We start from the raw sequence: 11,233 nt of genomic DNA on the forward strand, positions 1-11,233 counted from the left end.
TGTTCTCCCAGGTAAACTATCCCTCAATACACAATGTAATGAAACAAGTTATATGAATTGTTGAATGTGAAAAAAAGTAATAATAATTTAAAAAGATAATGGAAGTTTTTTATTAATTTTTTTTGGACAGGGAAAGTTTTCGGATTTCTTAAATTACAAACTCAGTTCATTTGGTTTATTTCAAAAGGTACAAAATTTTTCTTCATTTATCAGTAAAAGAAGTTAAAAATTAACTTCCAAAAAAAGAAATCAGCAAATGGCAATTTCAAGCCAATTTCCTTTATAGTCACATACAGAGTGTTTTCCTAGAAAGGGGGAAGGGGGGGGGGAGAGAGAGACAAGACAGGTTCCACCCACTTTTGTGAGTTTTATCAAATGCTGGACCTACTCAAGGGTGGAGAGAAAGGCAGCTTTTTAACAAGGAATAGTTGTGGTGTGGCCCTGTGGGTTAATGCGCTGGACTACAAAGTCAGTTTGAACTACAAGGTCCATGGTTCAAGCTCACCAGCCACTCCCTGGAAAACCTATACAGTCACTATAGGTCGGAACCAACTCAATGGCACTTAACTACAACAGCAGTATTCACAAAGCATTCACTGAACTCCGTCCAAAGAGCACCAGGTGGGAACATGGTTTCTTCATTTAGTGGAATGTGACGTCAAACCCCGCCCTCTTCTGCTCAAGGAAACCACAACAAGACGAAATCAAATGAACTCCCACACATTCCCCCCAAAAGAGATAAACAGAACAACAAAATGCTCAAATGTCCCCAGATTATTCTCCAGAGTGGAGCCAGGAAGCAGCTTCAACAACTGGAATTAGTCTGTTACAGAGCCAACAACAAAAACTAGTCAGGTCACTTGTCTGACAATAGACAATGACTCAAAATTAACCAGTACCGGGAGGGGGAAGGGGGGCCACATCTATGAGTTTTGTCTCTCAGGAGTGCGTATGGTTAGGTGCATAGTATTTGTCATTATTGCAAAAATGAATTTCAATTTTTAATATTTAGTTTGATTTAAACACTGCTTTTAGTATAACATCGACAGCGCTGTGCAGAGAGGGCTGTGGAGAGATGTTCACAGCAGCACACACCTGCCACTCTTCTTCTGTCCTGGAGGCTCCAGGGCAGCCAATATTGTGAATGCTTCATCAAATGTATTCTTTAGGCCCTTCTGTGGGAGTGAAGAACACTCCACATATTTGACAGCCTTCAGGTCACGAGCCAGCTTTTCGGGCAGTCTCTGGGATGGTTGGCTTCTGTTTTTTCTTGGCAAGTTTCTCAATGGTAGAGGGGTCCTCTCTGAGATCAATTTGGGTCCCAACAGACAGGAAAGGAATCTTTGGACAGTGGTGCGTTGTCTCTGGTAGCCACTTTTCTTTCACATTTCAAATGAGGAAGGAAAGATGGCTGAAAGTAGACTAGAAATACATCTGTTGGCGGATAACACAGTGGACGTAATCTGTCATAGTCCTCTTGCCCTGCAGTATCAAAAAGTCTGAGAATCTATGGCTCACCACCAATCACAACTGTGACTGCACAGATGTCACCAACACTGGGTACACATTCAGATGGAAATTGGTTTGTTGTGTAGGCTATCAGGAGACGTGTTTTACCAGCAATGGCAACATTGCCCACAACAACACACTTAATTGTCTGCATTGCTGAAATAATTTTGTATCCACTTCAAATATTTCAGATTCAGTGTTGATCTCAGCTTCTCGGCCGGGGCATTGGCAGCACTGTGTGGGGTCTCCTCAACTCTCCATGAAGTTTTTTAAGCCCCCTCATATTATTAAGTTTATTTAAAAGCAAATGGCACAATGTCACTATAATTTTACATCACAGGTCTTTTTACAAAATGTGGATGGCTAAAATGAGTCTGTCAGCAGTGGCTACTTGTAGGGCTGTGGAGCGTGGTGGGGTGAAGATAGGGAGGACTTTTTTTTTTTTTTTGCCTTATACATTTTTATTCTTTTTTCTATCATTTAGCATGCATTACTTCTAAAACATTTAAGGTGTTGTTTTTAAGAGAGGAAAAGGCATTCAGAGAAGAGAACTTTTGCCACCTCACTACCACAGAACACAGTCCTGGTCCCCTGGAGTTCTGTCATAGGGTGTCCCTGCCATCTAACAGAATTATACTTTCAGAAGGGGAGTCAGTATTACAGTAAGCAGCAAGCAAGGTCAGAAAGAGAAAAAGGTACAGGAGAAAACCAGAAGAGCCTATCTCTGCTTGCATGTCATAAGAAAGGGCATCTTAACAGTGGGTTCTACAGATGCCGCCTCTTCTACCTCCCAGCCCAACCTACATAGCACCTGCCTTCCCAATTCCCAGGGAGCTATCCTAGACACAACAGATCCAAGATCTAAATCCTGAGGGGCACCATCTTCTCCGTCTTGCCTTCCGGGGTGCTGGGGAGAACCAGGCTAGTCCAGGTTCCTAGATGCAGTGTTTCCCAGCCCCATCCCAGCCCCTGACTGAGCATGGCCAACCTTCTCCACAGATGCATTTAAAGATTTCGGTACCATCTTCTTCCAGTTTTCCCTTCTTCTTTTTTCAACCTCTTTGGGAAATGACTGTTTCCTATAGTTTAGTCGTGTCTTCCTAGAACTTCCAGCACTGGAAGGTTTCTGGAAAGTAAAATGGGCCCCACCCCCAGGTCACCATAAGATGTCTTCTACTACATGGGGGAACAGAGATCAGAAGCAGACAATAAAAGAAGATTCACCCCGTGGTCTACTTGGTAGATGTACCACCCCACGGAAAGTGCTGTGAGTGTCTAGTGGATCTGGGGCCTGAACACAGGTGGGTGCTGGAAAGTCTCCATTATAGGTTACAGGTGCATTCTGCTGTCCAGGACAGAACCATGGGTTTGCCTTTGCGGAAAAATGCTTTCGTTGACCTGGAAGTGACTACTTTACTTTTCCAGGTTAAAGGCGGAAATAAAAGATACATTCACCTGTGGAGCTAAAGAATCACTTTACCCAAAAATATGGTCATTGTTGTTAGTTCTTCAGTGATAACCACTAACCTCTTAGAATTTCCTGAGTGAATAGAGTATTTTTATTCTCTGGACCACACTTGACAAGTTATTTTAATGGAGTGATTCTTGGCCTGGTCATACTAGGGAGATTCACTATGTTATATCAGCCCAACTTCTGGGTAGAAAAAAGCAACTAGAGCTTGAGTTGACCCTCATGGACAATGGTTCCATCAATCATGCCCATGTAGTGAGACACCCCCCCCCCCACTGAAGCCCAGGGAAGCCTCCTGTCTGGAGACAGACTCCACAGTGAGGACCTACCAGATCTTTCCCTGTGTATCTCTTCTTTCATCTCCTTTATAATCTAAGACTGCCATCAGTTTCCTGAGTCCTGAGTTATTCTAGAAAATTACCAAACCCAAGGAGGTAGTGAAAAGCCGCAGATGTGTAGCCAGCATGTTATAAGGTAGGTGTCCTGGGGACCTCTGACTTTGCAACTAGTGTCTGAAGTCTTGGACCGTCTTAGCTTAATCATTTACGTTGTTAAGTGCTGTCTGGTCAGTTCCAACCCATAGTGACCCTGTATAGAGTTTCCGAGGAGCGACTGGTAAGCCTGAACCTCCGACCTTGCAGTTCAAATGACTTTGCAGTCTGGTGCATTAACCCACAGTGCCACTCCAGGAATCATTTATGGTACATCCAAATTATGTCTACAAGATTTTGAAGGCCTGATGTAGCCCTGGGAAGTGTTTATAGTAATATCAGTGGTGTCCATGCTATAGCAGAATGGTGCCCTGGCAGACCAGGCTGGGTCTAGGTCCTTTCCCTGTCACTGATTGTATATTCATTGGCAAGGTAGGGTTTTCTCATTCAAGTCTTCACTCCCAGGAATGGAAATAAGGCTTCCAGTACTAAAATAACCCATCTGGCTTCTCCACAGCCCAGACAAGGGGCTAGTGGAGGTGCTAAAGGTCTGAGGTCAAGCTATCCTCTGTGATTAGGGAGAAAGTTGCTCATCCTTGATGCAAATTCAATCACCCTTGGAAGAGTTCATCCTGAGGTTGAAATGCGGACTCCAGAGACGGAGAAAAGTGGTCTGCCTCTTCCAGGCCTCAGGCCATTGGAGCCTGGTCTCTAGGGAAGGTAAGCAGGCCCTATAAGGTAGGCAGGGTCTGAGTCAAGTGAGGACTTCCGCTTGAGGATGGAGAAAGTAACCAGGAATCTAATATCCAGTTCTAAGTGACATGGGTTGTGTTCCCTTCTGATTCTGCCCAAAGTCTCAGACTTGGAAGGGACGGTGCTAAGATTCCAGGTAGTCACACAGGTTAGCTAGAGTGGCCAATAGTGCTATTACCACTTGTGGAGCCACAACAGGGAAGTACTCTGCTAGAGGCCACTCTGAAAGAAGTGCATTCAAACAAGAAAACAAGCAAACAGGCATAGGTGTCTGACCAGGGTGGCCATCTGTTCTAGCTCTGGCTCCCACCTGCCAGGGCCCACGCTTGTCAGGCTCCTTATCTTTTGAGTGTCTCATCATGGGAGGGGCTGACGTCAGATTCTGCCTCAGGCTGGCATTGCTCATAGTCTTGGTTTTGGAGCCAAAGCTGTGCAGGGAGGCCTTGTGAGCCCACTTCTGCTGATCCCCATAGGGTTTGCTGGCCTTGTAGTTCTGAGAGTCACTGTCATCCATTCCCTGCACCTGCACCAGGAAGAAAGTAGCCCCTGAGGTGTTGCCATGGTACAGAGGGAACTATGGGGGCTCCCAGCCTGGGATGGCTGGAATGCCAGCACCATGGTCCTTCCAGCCATCCAGAAGCTTGCTTCCCAGAAACTGAACAAGAGTAACCCCATCTCTGGGCTGACTGTTAATTATCCACAGGCAGGTCACTGAGCCTGAGAGGCACTCTCTCCTTACCTGTAAAATGGACAGCGGTTTCCAAATATGTTTGAGATTGGTTTCTGTTTTAAAGGAAGCTCCACAGGGTAAAGGAAAAGAAAGCTGAACTGCTTCTCAGGGGGAAGCCCCACCCATCAGAACCTCACCTGACCCTAAACATCTTGACTCAACACAGTTAGAAAACCAGTGGATGAGGTGACCCCAAGGTCTTCCTAACTGTAATCTACTTCCTCATTCATGCCTCCCTAACACTGAGGGTCCCACTGTTGTTTTGTGGTTAGCTGCCATCAAGTTTCCCCTCCCCCCATAACTGGAGTCCTGGTGTGGCACTGTGGGTTAATGTGCCAGACTGAAAAGCCATTTGAACTGCAAGGTTGGCGGTTCAAGCTCACCATCTGCTCCTTAGAAACCCTATACAGGGTCACTATGGGTCGAAACCAACTCGGTGACACTTAACAGCAACAACAGTGTAACTGATGATGACCCTGTGCACAATGGAAAGAAAGGCTCTCCAGTCTGGCCCGATCCTCGGGATCTGCTGCAGGTGAGAGACCATTGCTATCCACAGGATTGCAGGGGCTGATTTTCAGAAATAGATTGCCAAATCTTTTCTTCTTAGTTAGAAGCGCCACTGAAACATGTTCAGCATCATAGCAACACGCAAATCTCTACTGACAGGTAGTGGCTGCCATATGTAAGATGCATTCACTGGGAATTAAACCCAGATATTGTCAAATGTAAAACTGATGATCTTGTCTGTACACTTTCACTCATTTCACAATTAAAAGTTTAAAAAAAAACAAAAAAAAACACCAGATGTTCTGCATGGAAGGTGAGATTCCTACCACTGAGCCTCCACTGCCTTTATTATCATTACTGCCTGCTGAGTACCATCTCCCTTAGGAGACTCAATCACTTGAGGGTGGGGTTCACAGTTATCACGATCTTTCATGTCTCTCTAACATCAGGGGCTCAGCAGGAGCACAGTGACCCAAGAGCTGGGTGAGAGACAAGGAATATTTTTGCCCATTTGAACAGAGGAGAAAACTTTGCACAAGTCCAGGGCGGTGCCCACTTCTCAACCTCAGTTGGAATAGAACCTCCAACTTCCTCCAGAAAATGTTCTCGCCATCCCCTCTACTTCCCAAGGTTCTCCCTGCCCTTCACTCTACATGATTCTGGCCCATAACTGAAAGAAAGGTAAGAAGAGACCACACCCCCATTGACCATACCTTCTTGGGCTGCGAGGGCAAGGGGCTCTCACTGGCATTGAACTTCAAGATAGGCTTGAACGAGTTGACGTTCCAGAAGAGGATGTCCCCGTTGTAGGAGGAAGTCCCGAGGAATTGGTTCTGGTATTTGGCCATGCTCAAGACATCCTCCGTGTGGAAGGTCTGCCAGGGGTGGCACAAGAGCACCGGCCGGGTCTTATGGAACCTGCGCACATGGCCAGAGGCAGGAGGGCTGAGCGCTCAGCCCTTAATGCTCTACTGGGGGGAACACCAAGGCCTTTAGGGTTCTAGGATTTGATTCAGAAGAGGATACCCTCAAGTGTTAGAGTAGTGGGAAGCCCTACCCTCCTGACCTCATTTTCTCAGCACCTGTTATATGCCTCATCTGTAGACCTTGTCCTCACGGCTTTACATAAACCAGTCTTCTAGATAACAAAGCTTAATTTGACCCATTTAGATAAGGATTAAAGTCTAAAGAAAGGGAAACCATGGCCTAGCGGTAGAGCTCTTGCACATATTTTCTGCAAATGTTCAATCCCCTTCACTACTCCACTGAGACTCTTTCTGCTAACCCTTCACTTCCGTCATCTTCCACAGAGTCTTTTCTGACCACCCACAAGACAAAATAAGGTTCCCCTCATTCTCTATAGGAGCCTGAAGGTTTTTTCCCCAGTGCACTTAGCATTATAGTTGTAAATAAAATTGTTTGACAAAGTGTCTGTCTCCTCAACTGAACTATTGAGATTCAGGAGGACAGAGACTCCGTAATTCTTGTTTATACCCATTCTCAGCAACTAGTACAAAGTTTGAATTTAGTAGCCTCAGTGAATGAGTGGATGAGCACCTGAAACAATGGGCATTACCCACTATTAATTTCTGGCTTGCAGCGTCAACCATCAGGAAAGCTAGGAATGGAGGAACCATCTACTCACCTCATATAAGTGATTCTTTTATTCCATCCTGCCACGTAGAATGCTTGGTTCATATGGATAATCCCACTAATCTATTGAAGATGAAAGAAAATGGCAGTCTAGGGCTCCTCAGAGTAAAGGGCTCTGGGTCCAAATGTCTTCCTAAACACTCAGGAAGAAGTCAAAACACTCAGTAAAGATAACTCCTCTAACTGATAGCACCATATATTTTACAAAGTGTTCTGAGAGCCTTTATTTCGTGGGCACTGATGGACTTAGAGGAGGCAGCTAGAGTAAGTCTCCAAGTCCATTTTACAGAGAAGAAACGTGAGGAACATCTCCTTCTGACGTGAGTGAAGCACTGTATCATAGATGCCAAGGTAATAGCTCAAGTCTCAAAGTGGGGTAATTGGCTCTGCTTTGAGTCTCCCCCATCACCTTGTCAAGCATTTCCAAACAGGGCTCTGAGTCATCTGACCCCACAGCTAGACATACAATACAAACCTCCAATTCACAGAATAAGAAGTGCTCTGAAATTACAACAGTAAGAAGAACTAGCCTTTGTGGGAGCTTGTTAATTAAGTATAGGCACAGTGAGTACCTTCACTGATGCTTGAGGAAACTGGCTCCAGGAGGGTTGCAGCCAGGCAGCCTGACTCCAGAGCCTGTGCTCTGAGGCCTACTATGCTCGCTGCACTGCCTTCAGGAAACTTGGAAGTCTTGCGTCCCAGGACCACGAGAGCTGCACTTCGCTACTCGAGAGGCCCACCCTAGTGCCCACTGACATGGCAGACTGACCTCCAGCTGGTCGGTGTTGGGGAAGGTCCACAGGCACTCGCCATTATTATAGTTCCACATCTTAACTGTGCCATCGCGCAGCCCTGTGATCAGGCACCGCTCGGATTCATTCAGGGCCATGGTGGTCAGCTCCACGGACCCAGCATCCACCACAGAGAACTCGGCCATGTTCCTGCCTGTCGCGACCTCCCACACACTCACTTCGCCCTTCAGGCTTCCGCTCACCACCTGTAGGGGAGCACACACGGCTGGAGGCTCCGAGGGCAGCCTCCAGCCTCTCCTTCTCCCATGCCCCCTCCCAGCTCGGCCCCCCTGCAGCAGGACAAGACTCGCTTGTATTTCAGGCAGTGCAAACTGGCATTACTCCTTTAAAAGGAACCTTTTAGAAGCCCCCTTGACTCAGAAATGACACTCCTCAGAATCGATTCAAAAAATAGAATTATCCCAAATCTAGAAAAGGGGGCGCATGGCAGCTCTGTAGGATAAGCACTGCACTGCAAACCACAAGGTCGACAGTTCAGACCGGCCCGCCACTCTGTGGGAAAAAGATGAGACTTTCTGCTCCTGTGAAGATTTACAGCCTCAGAAACCCTATAAAGGGTTGCTTTGAGTGAGAACCAACTCCACGACACTAAACATCAATTCAGAAAAGATATTAACTACAGCATCATTAAGGAGCTCTGGTAGCCTAGTGGTTCCGAGTCAAGCTGCTAACCTCAGGGTTAGCAGTTCGAAACTACCAGCGGTTGCATGGGAGAAAGATGAGGCTTTCTGGTCCTGTAAAGATTTGCAGCTTCGGAAACCCTATATACAGGGTCACTATGAGTCAGAACCAACTCCACAGCACACCATCACCTCAAAGCAGTGTTTGCAGAGAAACACTGAGAATGAAAAATGGTCCTTTCATTCAAAATAAAACATGTTACTGTTGTTACAACTGTCACAAAGCAATAGCAGCAGGTAAGGCTGTTTCAGACCAACCTTCCTGCTGAGAACATCTAGAAAGACTGGAGGAAATGCTATATATATATATTTATGAATGTGTTGAAGACATTAAAGGCAGTGAGAGCTGCTGGTGTCAGGAGCCAGGATGGGAGGGAAACCCAGAGAGGTGAGCTCTCGCCTCATGGACCAGAGGTGACTCTGCAGCAGATGCAGCTACCCTGACCCCCGAGACCCTAGGCCACAAAAGGGATCCTGATGGAAGTGGGTTGAGACCCTGGTAGCCCATTGTATTCCCATAACTTGGGGGAAAATCTATGTAGTCAGCTACCCTGCCCAACTTCTGTATTTCCTGAGATGGAATGGGTCAGATTATGGCTTCCCTGGAAAGCGGTGCTCAGGAATAAGACCAACACATGGACCTTGCAGGGTACCCCGCATTACTAGTGTTCAGTCTCACCAGACTTGTTAAAATGGCAGTCACTCAGTAACTGAACAGTGGAGCTCAGATCTGGTCTCCTCCAGCCCAGCTGGCCCTGGTCTCTCCCACTGCCTTCTGTCCCACTATCAAAGCTGCAAGAATTCTGCCCCTCTGTGCTTCCTCCCTGTTCCTTGGGCACAGACCCAGGCACACAGAGAGGTCTGGGTCCTGCACAGTGTCACCCAGCTCTCCAGCCAGCCTCAGAAGGAGCCCTGACCCACTCACCTGCCTAAAGTTCTTGCTGTAGCAGACAGCACACAGCGCGGATCTGTGAGTCGTGGTCTTCTCCCCTGCTTTCCCAGGCCCCTTGGATTCCAAGTACCCATTTATGATCCCAATCTGCAAGTGAGGAGAGTGCAAACAGCTGGGCAGTCAGAAGGGCTCTGCTCTCAGTGGCCAGCTCCAGGGAGAAACTTCTGATACCTGGAGACCTCAATATATCCTGACTATACACAGACAAGCTGTCAGCCCTCACCTCTACTCCATGGCCCCACTCCCTGGGGTTGGGCCTCCCAAACTGTAGTGTTCCCAGAAGCCCAAGTCCAAATCTGGCCCAAGGTCCCTCTCACTTTATGACACCTGAAAAGCTTAATGCTGAGACTTTCCCTCCTCCAGGAAGCCTTTCCCGACCACCCCTTAGCAGGCTAGGCTAAGGATCTTTGTCCCCTAAAGCATCTAACATGCAACTCTACAAAACACTTAGCACTTCCTTCTAAAATAGCTGATCTTTTTCTACCCTGTAAGTTCCTTGAGTGACTCCTGGTGTGGTACTGTAGGATCAGCACTGGACTACAAGCCATAAGGTTGGCAGTTCAAACCTACCAACTGCTCCTCAGAAACCCTATACAGGGTCGCTATGAGTCAGAAGCAACTCAGTGGCACTTAACAACAACAACAAGTTCCTTGAGGAGTCCTGGTGTGACACTGTAAGATAATACGCTAGACTGCAAGCTCAGTTTCAGTTGAAAGGTCAATGGTTCAAACCCACCAGCCGTTCCTCAGAAACCCTATACAAGGTTGCTAGGAGTTGGAACCGACTCGACAGCACTTAACAACAACAAGTTCCTGGAGAGATGGACAGTGTCTAATACAGTCTCAGCTCCTGTCAAAGATGCCCAAAATGAACTTCAAAGACTGGTTTAATTACCCAACACTGACAGCTAGTCTGGCACTCAGCAAAATGATCAAGACCCACCCAACCCCCTAGCCCCACTTCTCAAGAAACTGTCTTCCTGCAGGGGATCCAGCCAAGTGCCCAAGGACTGACTGTGTCCCCTGCCAGAATGGCCTGGCAGCAGATGGTCATTGCATGGTCAGCAACTAAGTCATGGCTCAGGGAGTGGCATCATGTCAGTCTCTTTTGAAGAGGCTGTTCCGATGTGGCCCCTGTCTCCTGGAGTCCCTGACTTAGCAGGAAGGACAATCACATAACAGTGAGAGGACAGAGTGATAAGGACCAAGGCAGCGTGGAGGAGGGGCTCCTAACTCAGCCTGGGGGTCAGTATGCACTTCCAGGAGGAGAGCCTGGCAGATATGCAGGCAGACAAGGGACAGCAGCAGCACAGGATGGATTGTTGGGAAGCCTCGAAACAGTCTTCCTGAAAAATCCCAGAAATGAGAGTCTCAAGGTCCAGGTGAAGGAGCTCAGCAGCTTCCAACCTCATGGCAGTGAAGGACATTCTTGGGAGGGGCAGGAGGTCTCCATCCCTCGGGACCCCCATGAGACATCAGACTCCACTGTGTTCACCTCACCTCCCTCCAGGGGTGGCACTCACTGAGTAGGTGCTGCAGATAAGGGTGTCGTCCTTGTGGAAGTAGGCACTGGTGATGGGGCAGTTCCCCAGAGAGAAGAGTTTCCCACAGAAGGACTGGAGGCATACATAGTCCTGCATGTCCCACACCCGGATATTCTAGGAGTGCAAAGAGACAGAGGCCCACGGGGGTTCTGGGGGGTGGGGGATGCGGCCAACACTTGAGCCCTGGA

The 11,233-nt window shown here is 47.5% G+C and overlaps 1 pseudogene; it reads right to left on the reverse strand.

Moving 5' to 3' along the window:
* Positions 1-1,079: 1,079 nt before the first annotated feature.
* On the reverse strand, positions 1,080-1,663 carry LOC102833618 (annotated as a pseudogene).
* Between the last annotated feature and the right edge of the window lie 9,570 nt (positions 1,664-11,233).

Source organism: Chrysochloris asiatica, unplaced genomic scaffold (genome assembly GCF_000296735.1).
Source record: "Chrysochloris asiatica unplaced genomic scaffold, ChrAsi1.0 scaffold00039, whole genome shotgun sequence".
In the NCBI taxonomy this organism is placed as follows: Eukaryota; Metazoa; Chordata; class Mammalia; order Afrosoricida; family Chrysochloridae; genus Chrysochloris; species Chrysochloris asiatica.